We start from the raw sequence: 8,364 nt of genomic DNA on the forward strand, positions 1-8,364 counted from the left end.
TAAACCTCCGACCATCTCTCTCAGCCTTATCTCCCTCTTCCCCTTCTTGGATCTCTTCCCCTTCCTGGATCGACGTCCCTTCCTCTCCCGATTAGGATCAAAACCACCTGCTTCGATCCTAAGCAAAATCGTAGTTCCATTTTGCCTCCTCGTCCGATCCTCTCTTCCTCCTCCTCCTTCCTCTCTTCGCTCTTCCCGGCTAAGGTAGGGGCCGACAAGATCCGAACAGCTAGAGGACGCCCACGACCATCATGGCACGGTTGGTCGGCAACATGAGGGAATCCGAAGGAAGAGAGAACAACACCGAGATCTCTGATGTTGTGTAAAGGGGTCTCCTTCTTCTGAAGCAGAGAGATCGAGTGCAGTACAAGAATAACGAAGTATGTCTGCCTGTTAAAACCCTAAAATTGCAGGCATAAAGGCTCTCCGTGCTTCATTTTCTCCTTCTCGGCCTCTTCGCTCGTTGGGTACACGGTCATCTTCAAAACCTCTTGTTTCCTCTTTTCATTCTTCTTAATCGTCTGATTGCTAAAGGTTGAGGATGGGGTTTGGGGTTAACCTCTCTATAAAGCGCTGAAGCCTTTTCTTTTCCCCCGACTTTCTCCTCTGTTCTTCCTCTGCTTCTCGCGACTTCGGACTTCATGCGACCGAGACTTGCGATTTCTTCTTCTCTCGGTGGCGCCGGCGAAGAGCGGACCTTGGAGCGTTGAGAGGAAGAGAGGTTAGTTACAGCCGAACCTTCTTTCTCCCCGATCCCTTCCTCCCTTCTCTGATCTCAGTGAACAATGGCGACGGATCTCGATCGGTGGATTTCGCCGGCTGTCGGGAGGGAACCAAGGGCATCGGCGTTGGATCAGGCCAGCATCGATTGTTTGGAGGAGGTAACTGTTGGAGTGTATACTGAAAGCCTAAGCTTTGTAAACATTCATTATGAATAAAGAATCACATTTGGTCAAATTGTCTACATTTGTTTGTAGTTGTTCATTTAATTTATATTGTAGATAACATAGTATGTGGTGTCACATACAGAAGATGATGTTATCAGTACCTTATAAATTATAAACAGTAGCTCACGACTAAAATGGAAAGGAACAAACCATTAGAAGGTCGTAGTGTAATTAGGTATTAGTTTATCTTGACTATATAATTACACTAGTACACTCAGAGTGTATTGAGTAGGACCATTAGAGGTCGTTTCTTTTATACTGACTTTATAAAGGAACAAAGACCTCAATTATTTTGGAAGTGTGTGCTCTTAATCCTAATATAATAACAAGCACATATGTTTGATATTTATTTCTTAAATTTATCAATGGGTGAGATTTAGTTCGATGAATCAATAAACCCGATAAGTTGGGAAATGGTATCACTTATAGTGTGTGTTGTTGATTATAGAAGGAAACTGTGTCCTAGAGATACTAGGTTGATAATGTCCCCAAGAGGAGCTCATAAGGATTGTCATGTTAAACCCTGCAGGTGGACTTAGTCCGACATGACGATAAGGTTGAGTGGTACTACTCTTCGACTTAGATATTAATTAAATGAGTTGTCAGTAACTCACTTAATTAGTGGACATTCGATATCTTAAACACAGGGAGACTAACACACTCATAATAAGAAGGAGCCCAAAAATGTAATTTGGGATTGGTGCGGTAGTTCAATGATAGTTCTCTAGTGGAATGAATTATCATTGATAAAATTAAGTTGTGTGTTCGGGGCGAACACGGGATGCTTAATTTTATCGGGAGACCAAAACCAATTCCTCCTCTCGGTCCCTATCGTAGCCTCTTATTTGTAGAGTTCTATACCCACCTATACCCACCTTCTATACCCACCCAATAGCCAAGCTAGCTTGGGAACAAGCTAGGGCCGGCCTAGGTAAGATTTTGGGTGGTCGGCCCTAGCTTGAACCCAAGCTAGTGGGGGCCGGCCAAATTAAATTAAAAAAGAAATTTAATTTTAATTTTTATTATTATGTGGAAGATATAATTTAAAGAGAATTAAAATTAAAATATCTCTCTTGTAAAAGATCTACAAAAGATTAAAGAAAGAGATTAGATCTCTTTCCTTATTTGTAGATTGGAGAGATGTTTTATTTTCTCTTTAAAATTATTCACATGTTAATAAAATTAAAGTTATAGAAATTTCCTTTTATTAACCATGAAGATATTTTTAAAGAGAAATTTTATTTTTTAAAATTTCCGGAAACAAATTAGGAAGTTTTAATTTGTTGATTGAAACTCTCCTAATTTGCTCCTTTTGATTGTGGCCGGCCATTACAAGTTGATTGGGAAATTTTATTTTATTTTTCTCAATTAATTCATGTCAAGGAAAATTAAGGAAATTTTATTGTAATTAAATTTCCTAATTTGCCTAGGCCAAGGAATATAAAAGAAGGAGTGAGGGTGCCTTCATGAGACACAACATCTATTATTTCTCTCCCTCTTTTGTTCCTTGGTGTGGCTGGCCATCATCTCCTTCTCTTCCTCTTGTGGTGGCCGAACCTCTCCCTCTCCCTCTCCCTTGGAGCTCTTGTGGTGGCCGGATACTACTAGGAGAAGAAGAAGAAGAAGGAGAGGAAGCTAGCATCTCTTGGAGCTTGGTTAGTATTTTGGTTTTTCTCCTTGGTGAAGTTTTTCTTTTGTGGCCGAACCTTGCTTGGAGGAGAAGAAGGTGGTTGGTGGTTTCTCATCTTGGTAGATTGTTGCCCACACAACGTCCGAGGTTAGAAGAGGAATACGGTAGAAGATCAAGAGGTCTTTCTAGAAGGTATAACTAGTAGTTTTTCCTTTTCCGCATCATGCTAGTTATTTATGGAAATAATACCAAATACAAGAGGCTTACGTTCTAGAATTTCGAATATGTTTTTCGAAGTTGTGTTTTTTTGTTTCTTTCTTTTCCTTGTGATTTGATTGTTCTCTTTGGTTAACCTAAAGTTATTTTAGGAAATTAAATATTAGCTTTCTATTAAAGGTTTTGTCTAGTCGGTGGTGGTTGCTCCCATATCCAAGAAGGCCATGTGCCTCGCCACGTCAGTACTGGGAACCTTTTATGGAAATTAATATTTAATGGAATTAATAACTTAAGGAGACTTGGGTCGAACGTGTTAAGTTCCGCAGGAGATCCAAGTCAAAACCTAAAAGAACAAATAGATTAAGTTTTGGATCAAACGTGTTAAGTTCCGCAGGCGATCCAAAATTTAATTTAAAAGAACACATGGTAGCTAGGAAAAGGTTCAGACCTTTGTACAAAATTTTTGTACAGTGGAACCTATAGGTTTTCCGAGTAGCAACCAACAGTAACAACCATTGTTCCTTCCCGATCTCTGTCCCTGTTCGTCGGCAAGAACAAGTCGTTGCCCTAACTTCGATCTTGGAGGTAAGGGTTTGGTTTTGGTTGTGAATTCGAACCTTGATCCTTTCTAGTGTTGATTCAGGTGGTTCTTTCTGGGAAGCAGAGACTGGTATTTTGGTCCCGGCCACCACAACTCTGTTGGATCGATCTCTTCTTCGTATCAGTGATCGTCTCCGGTGATTGAAGGGTGCAGAGGTAATGAGGTCGATCTGTTGTTGTTGTTAACAGGTTGTTTTGATGACTTCTTGTTATTCTTTCTTCTTGATCCGGCTAGTGAAGATGCACTATGTAATGTTCTGTTTGTAGGGGATTGAGGTACGGTTTAGTTCTTGTTCCTTACCCTTGTGTGATCATTAGTTGCAGTAGATGTTACCTAATGAATCCTGTGTGTTTTGAGCTGGATCCACGGCAGAGTTAATAAGAATTTGTTTGTTCTGGTGTTGGAGGTTAAGGGTATGATGTGTTACTAGTTAACAAGGATAAGAGTTGTTATATTGGGTAATTGAATGTTGTAAATAAAGATTAACCTGAATCTGAAATGGTTTCAGTGACATTTAGGTTTCATGTTAGGTGATTATGGAAGATTGTAACCTTGAAGATCTAATGGGAATTTAGATATTGGATGGTTTAGGTTAGAATATAAATTTAATATGGTTATGTTAAAAGAAGGGAGCCGTACCTATGGTTAGCATTTCTTTTGTATGTTCATTTCCTCCAGGTTTTTGTAATTTAATTTCCACCCTCTAGGGTTTTTTTTTAATTCAGTTTTCGATGCCTAATTCCACCCTGCTTCTTTCTGACATACATTTACACATTGTTTCAGAGGATGCGATGTGCTTATTTTAGATACTGGATTGGGAAGTGCAGAGAATCAAGCAAGGGTCAAGGAGTTGCTTCATGTGGAGGAATCAAAACTAGAGGAGGATGAGGGTAAGTGTTTTTACTCATAATATTATTTTAGTTTCTGTTCAGATCAGTTGGCACTCGATTCTGTGCTTTAGGAAATACCACTCCAGCAGTGAGATGGGTTCGAGATGATAAATATGATTGCATCCGATTAAAGCATTGCAAGGTGAGCTATATTCACTGTGTATCCACCCTTCATAGTACATATGTATCTGTATAGTAATTAATTTCAATATAGGCACATCAAATTACCTTAATTGTTTCTGGACATAGACTTAATCCTTTGGATTACTTTATTTTAATTGGTAGAGTATTTGCCACTACCTTTCTATTATTCATTCTTTTACTTTGCAGGTTGTGAAAAAATTGATTAGCATCGGAAAGGAGACTATTTCACTACTGTCGTTCCTAGTGATGCCCTAATTATGAATTTTAGTTGTACTTATTTTTAGTCATTCCTAGTGCCTATTTTATATCTCAGTTTTGTTTCTTTCTTTTTTCTAATACACACTGACAAATTGGAAATATATAAAAATCATGACATTATACCTAGTTACCTAGCCTTTGAGGCTGGAATCAGGATGAAACCTAAAGTGCCCTGAAAAGTTTAGGCATACCAAATTCTCTCAGTTTAATGACAGAGGTCAGTTGTGTTGCAAACTTTGTTATTTTCCTTGTTTTTCATTTACCGCGTCTAGATTAAGAAACTATGGCTTTCTAACTCAAATAAAAATTGCAATTCCTGCCTATCTTAGACCTAACATTAACTTATTAATTGAACAGGTGTTTTAGATTGTAAATTTCATCCGAGGCAGCCATGGCTATTCACAGCTGGAGCAGATTCTGTCATTAAACTGTATTGCCACTAATGATAGATTCTCCAGGAAACTTTGAAGAATCTCCTCGAGTCAAGATACGTGAGTACTTGCTGATCCTACATGACTACAGTAGCAAGTTCATGTTCTTTGCTGAAGCTGCAACCTATTTATGAGGTCGTTCTATATGGCACCGGCACCTAGAGCAAGTTCGTGTTCTTTGCTAAAATTGCAATCTATTTACAAGGTCTTTAGGTTAGTTTTGTTGTTAATTTATTTTATTGTTGGCTGCTAAAACTGTCTATAATTTCTAAATTACTTATAAAGCTATATCCTTTTATGTCGACTTATAATTTATTTTATTAAGATTTTTGAACTTACGCATCACCTTCAGATTTAAGTTAGTTACTTTATTTTCATTGTCTTTGAAGGACTACTGTTATTATATATTTTCCTGGTTTCTTGTCATGGTTATTCCTTATCCTCTATCCTTTATGTACTTTCTTTTGCTTTAGATGCTAGAAAAAAAAGCAAACTAATGTAACCCAGTGTGCTGATGTAGCTGCTTCAGAAATAAAGCATAGTTAAAGATCCCCAGTAGATGATGCAGTGCTCATTCCTTGCATAAACAAATCCAAACACCAAGCAAGGTATATACAAAAAATACAATGAATGTCATCTGTAGACACGTTGGAAGGTTTCATACCAAAACATTGTAGTCGTCACCAAAACCTCCAAGGGTCCTTAAATGGGGGAACATAATTTTCCGTAGGAGGGAGGAGACGAAAAGATTCTACCGTCTTTTGAAGTACAGGGCCCAACTGCAGAAAAAACCCAACCGTTCAAAATGTTACGGATTTGAAAGAATTTTAGTTCTGAAACTGGAATCATATGATCCTGAAATCAGGGAGATAATAACAAGTTGTTTTTTTCCTTGTTGAATAACTTCATTTTAATAATTTTTCCCAAGTCATGCTTTGCTTTACAACCTAACCATCCACAAGCATTGTCAAGCCTTGGCAACATATATATACATGGATTGGTAAGCTTTAGAAATGTTTGATGACAACTGTGCGGATAGTTTATTTTTGTTCCTTAATGAAACTTCTCTTCATGCAGTAATATGATGAGTGTTGCTGCATCATTCTATAAGGCAATTTTAGCAGTTACAATAGGGATATCTGTGCCCTTCAACAACTTGGCTATTATATACAAGCAACAGGTAGAGTACTATATCTGCCTTTTTCATTGCTAGTTTGAGAGTTACTGCATATTGCCTCATTTAATAGAAGAAAGTCATATAATTTGTCTATCATCTTCTTTGTTGTCTTTGCCCCTAGTTGGAAATTGATAGTTCTCTTGTATTACAATAGGGAAATTATGCAGAAGCGATAGCCTGTAAATTTGATTGGATTATAGTTTTATATTGATTGGATTATAGTTTTAAATTTGATGGAATGCTTGCCTTTATGCACAGAGACTATGCTTTGCATCGGAAGTGAATGGCATCGTTATCCTTCTTCATTTTTTATGCCTTCGTACATTAAGGAAGTTCAATGGATAAATGAAGGATTTAGGGGTCTTCTCCCATATCCTTTTAATTCAAGTTTGGGAGGCATGACAACTACCCCACCTTATTTCAATGACAAGAACAAGGGTTCTCATGGCCAATATGTGTCTATTAATGGGATTTTCAATGTCTTGCTTACCACGCTAATCCTACTTCTGATTGGATTTGCAGCTTCAAGATATACCCATATCCAACTCGAGGAAGTGACTTATTGACATGGGAGGTAGGTGTACCTCTTTAGTTCCGCTTTTAACCAAATATCCCTATAAAGATTCATTTGTGTGCTCTTAACAGATCTATTCCTACAACGTTGTTATCTAGGATTAGCATTTATTTTGTTAAATGTGATTTATGCACCTATAATTATTCTGGTGAAGTTAGCATTCTATTAAACTAGATTATGACCTTTGCAGAGAACTTATTGGTAACCAAGGACTTTGTGAAGATAGCAAATTTTGGCCTTGCTCGTGAAGTTCATTCGAAGCCACCATTCATAGAATAGGTTTCAACACGCTGGTAAGCATGTTTATGACAAGCACTTGTGATCTTATATTTTTTATTTGATACATGTACACATTTATTTTAGTTATTTGACATATGGTGGATTTATGTGTTTTTACAGTTTACAAATCTCAAGTACTCCAGTGTTGAAATTGATGAAATGCAGTTCGAGTGGGCTGAATGCATGCTAGATTACATTTGAAGTGCGGTTCTACCTTGATGTGTTAAAAGAATGTTCTACCTTGATTTTGATATCTATTAGCTAGCTTTTGATGTAAAAAGAATGTTTGAGTATTTTATGGATATTGTTGTAAGAAGATTATTTATATAATTTGTGAATATTTGTGTATTTTATGGATATTATTGAATGAAGAATATTTGTATAATTTTTGAATATTTGTGTATTTTTTTTGTTATTGTCGATTTTTCATTGTTTCAGAAATCAAATTTGTGTTGTTAAAAAATATACATATTACATCGGTTTTCCACCGCTGCAAAACCGGTGTTATTAACTAATATTGCATCGGTCATTTACCGCTGCCAAAACTGGTGTTATTAACATACAATATTACATCAGTTTTACACCGTTGATGAAACGGTGTCGTTAAGTGATACTACACCGGTTAATAACCGATTCGAAGACCGGTGTCGTTAAGTGATACTACACCGGGTTTAACCCGATGTCTAAAATGACAGACTTTTAACATCGGCTTCATAGACATCGGTCGAAATGAAATAGACACCGGTGGAAAACCGATATCTATGAAGGTTTTTGTTGTAGTGCGGGAACTCATTATCAATTCTGCTTATATTATGCTTGATTTTCTTATGTCATTCAGGAATATATGCCCAACCGATTTATTAGGCAGTCTGGGAACTATTATCAATTCTTCTTATATTATGTCTGGCTTGCTTATTTTGTTCAGGTCAATATGCTCGACTAATTTATTATGTAGCTCATGAGTTTATTATGGAATATTTGTATTATATCTGGTTTGCTCATTTCGTTCAACACTATGTGCTTGAATGGTTTATGATTCAACCCAAGAAGTCATCATTAATTTCTTATATAATATTCAGCTTGCTTATCCCACCCTGTAGTTTATATTCATCCTGTTCATTATTTAATCTGGGATCTCTATGAGTGATTGTTTATTTAACAGTAAAATATTCAAGGTTTCTCTATGTTATAAAGAATTTCTCTATGAAGTTTCTCTA

General features: G+C 36.9%; 2 long non-coding RNA genes across 3 annotated transcripts; both read left to right on the plus strand.

Annotated features, from left to right (window-relative positions):
* The first annotated feature begins 668 nt into the window (after positions 1-668).
* Positions 669-4,450, plus strand: LOC121992514. Of its 2 annotated transcripts, none has more exons than XR_006114940.1 (4): positions 669-881; positions 3,437-3,549; positions 4,178-4,284; positions 4,356-4,450. It is a non-coding gene; the product is annotated as an uncharacterized LOC121992514 (long non-coding RNA). The 2 variants fall into 2 exon arrangements; XR_006114955.1 differs by having other exon boundaries at positions 680-721.
* Positions 4,451-6,828: 2,378 nt separating this feature from the next.
* Positions 6,829-7,290, plus strand: LOC121992586. Its single transcript, XR_006114963.1, has 3 exons — positions 6,829-6,868; positions 7,059-7,161; positions 7,268-7,290. It is a non-coding gene; the product is annotated as an uncharacterized LOC121992586 (long non-coding RNA).
* Positions 7,291-8,364: the final 1,074 nt, after the last annotated feature.

The sequence above is a fragment of the Zingiber officinale genome, chromosome 1B (assembly GCF_018446385.1).
Source record: "Zingiber officinale cultivar Zhangliang chromosome 1B, Zo_v1.1, whole genome shotgun sequence".
NCBI lineage: Eukaryota > Viridiplantae > Streptophyta > Magnoliopsida > Zingiberales > Zingiberaceae > Zingiber > Zingiber officinale.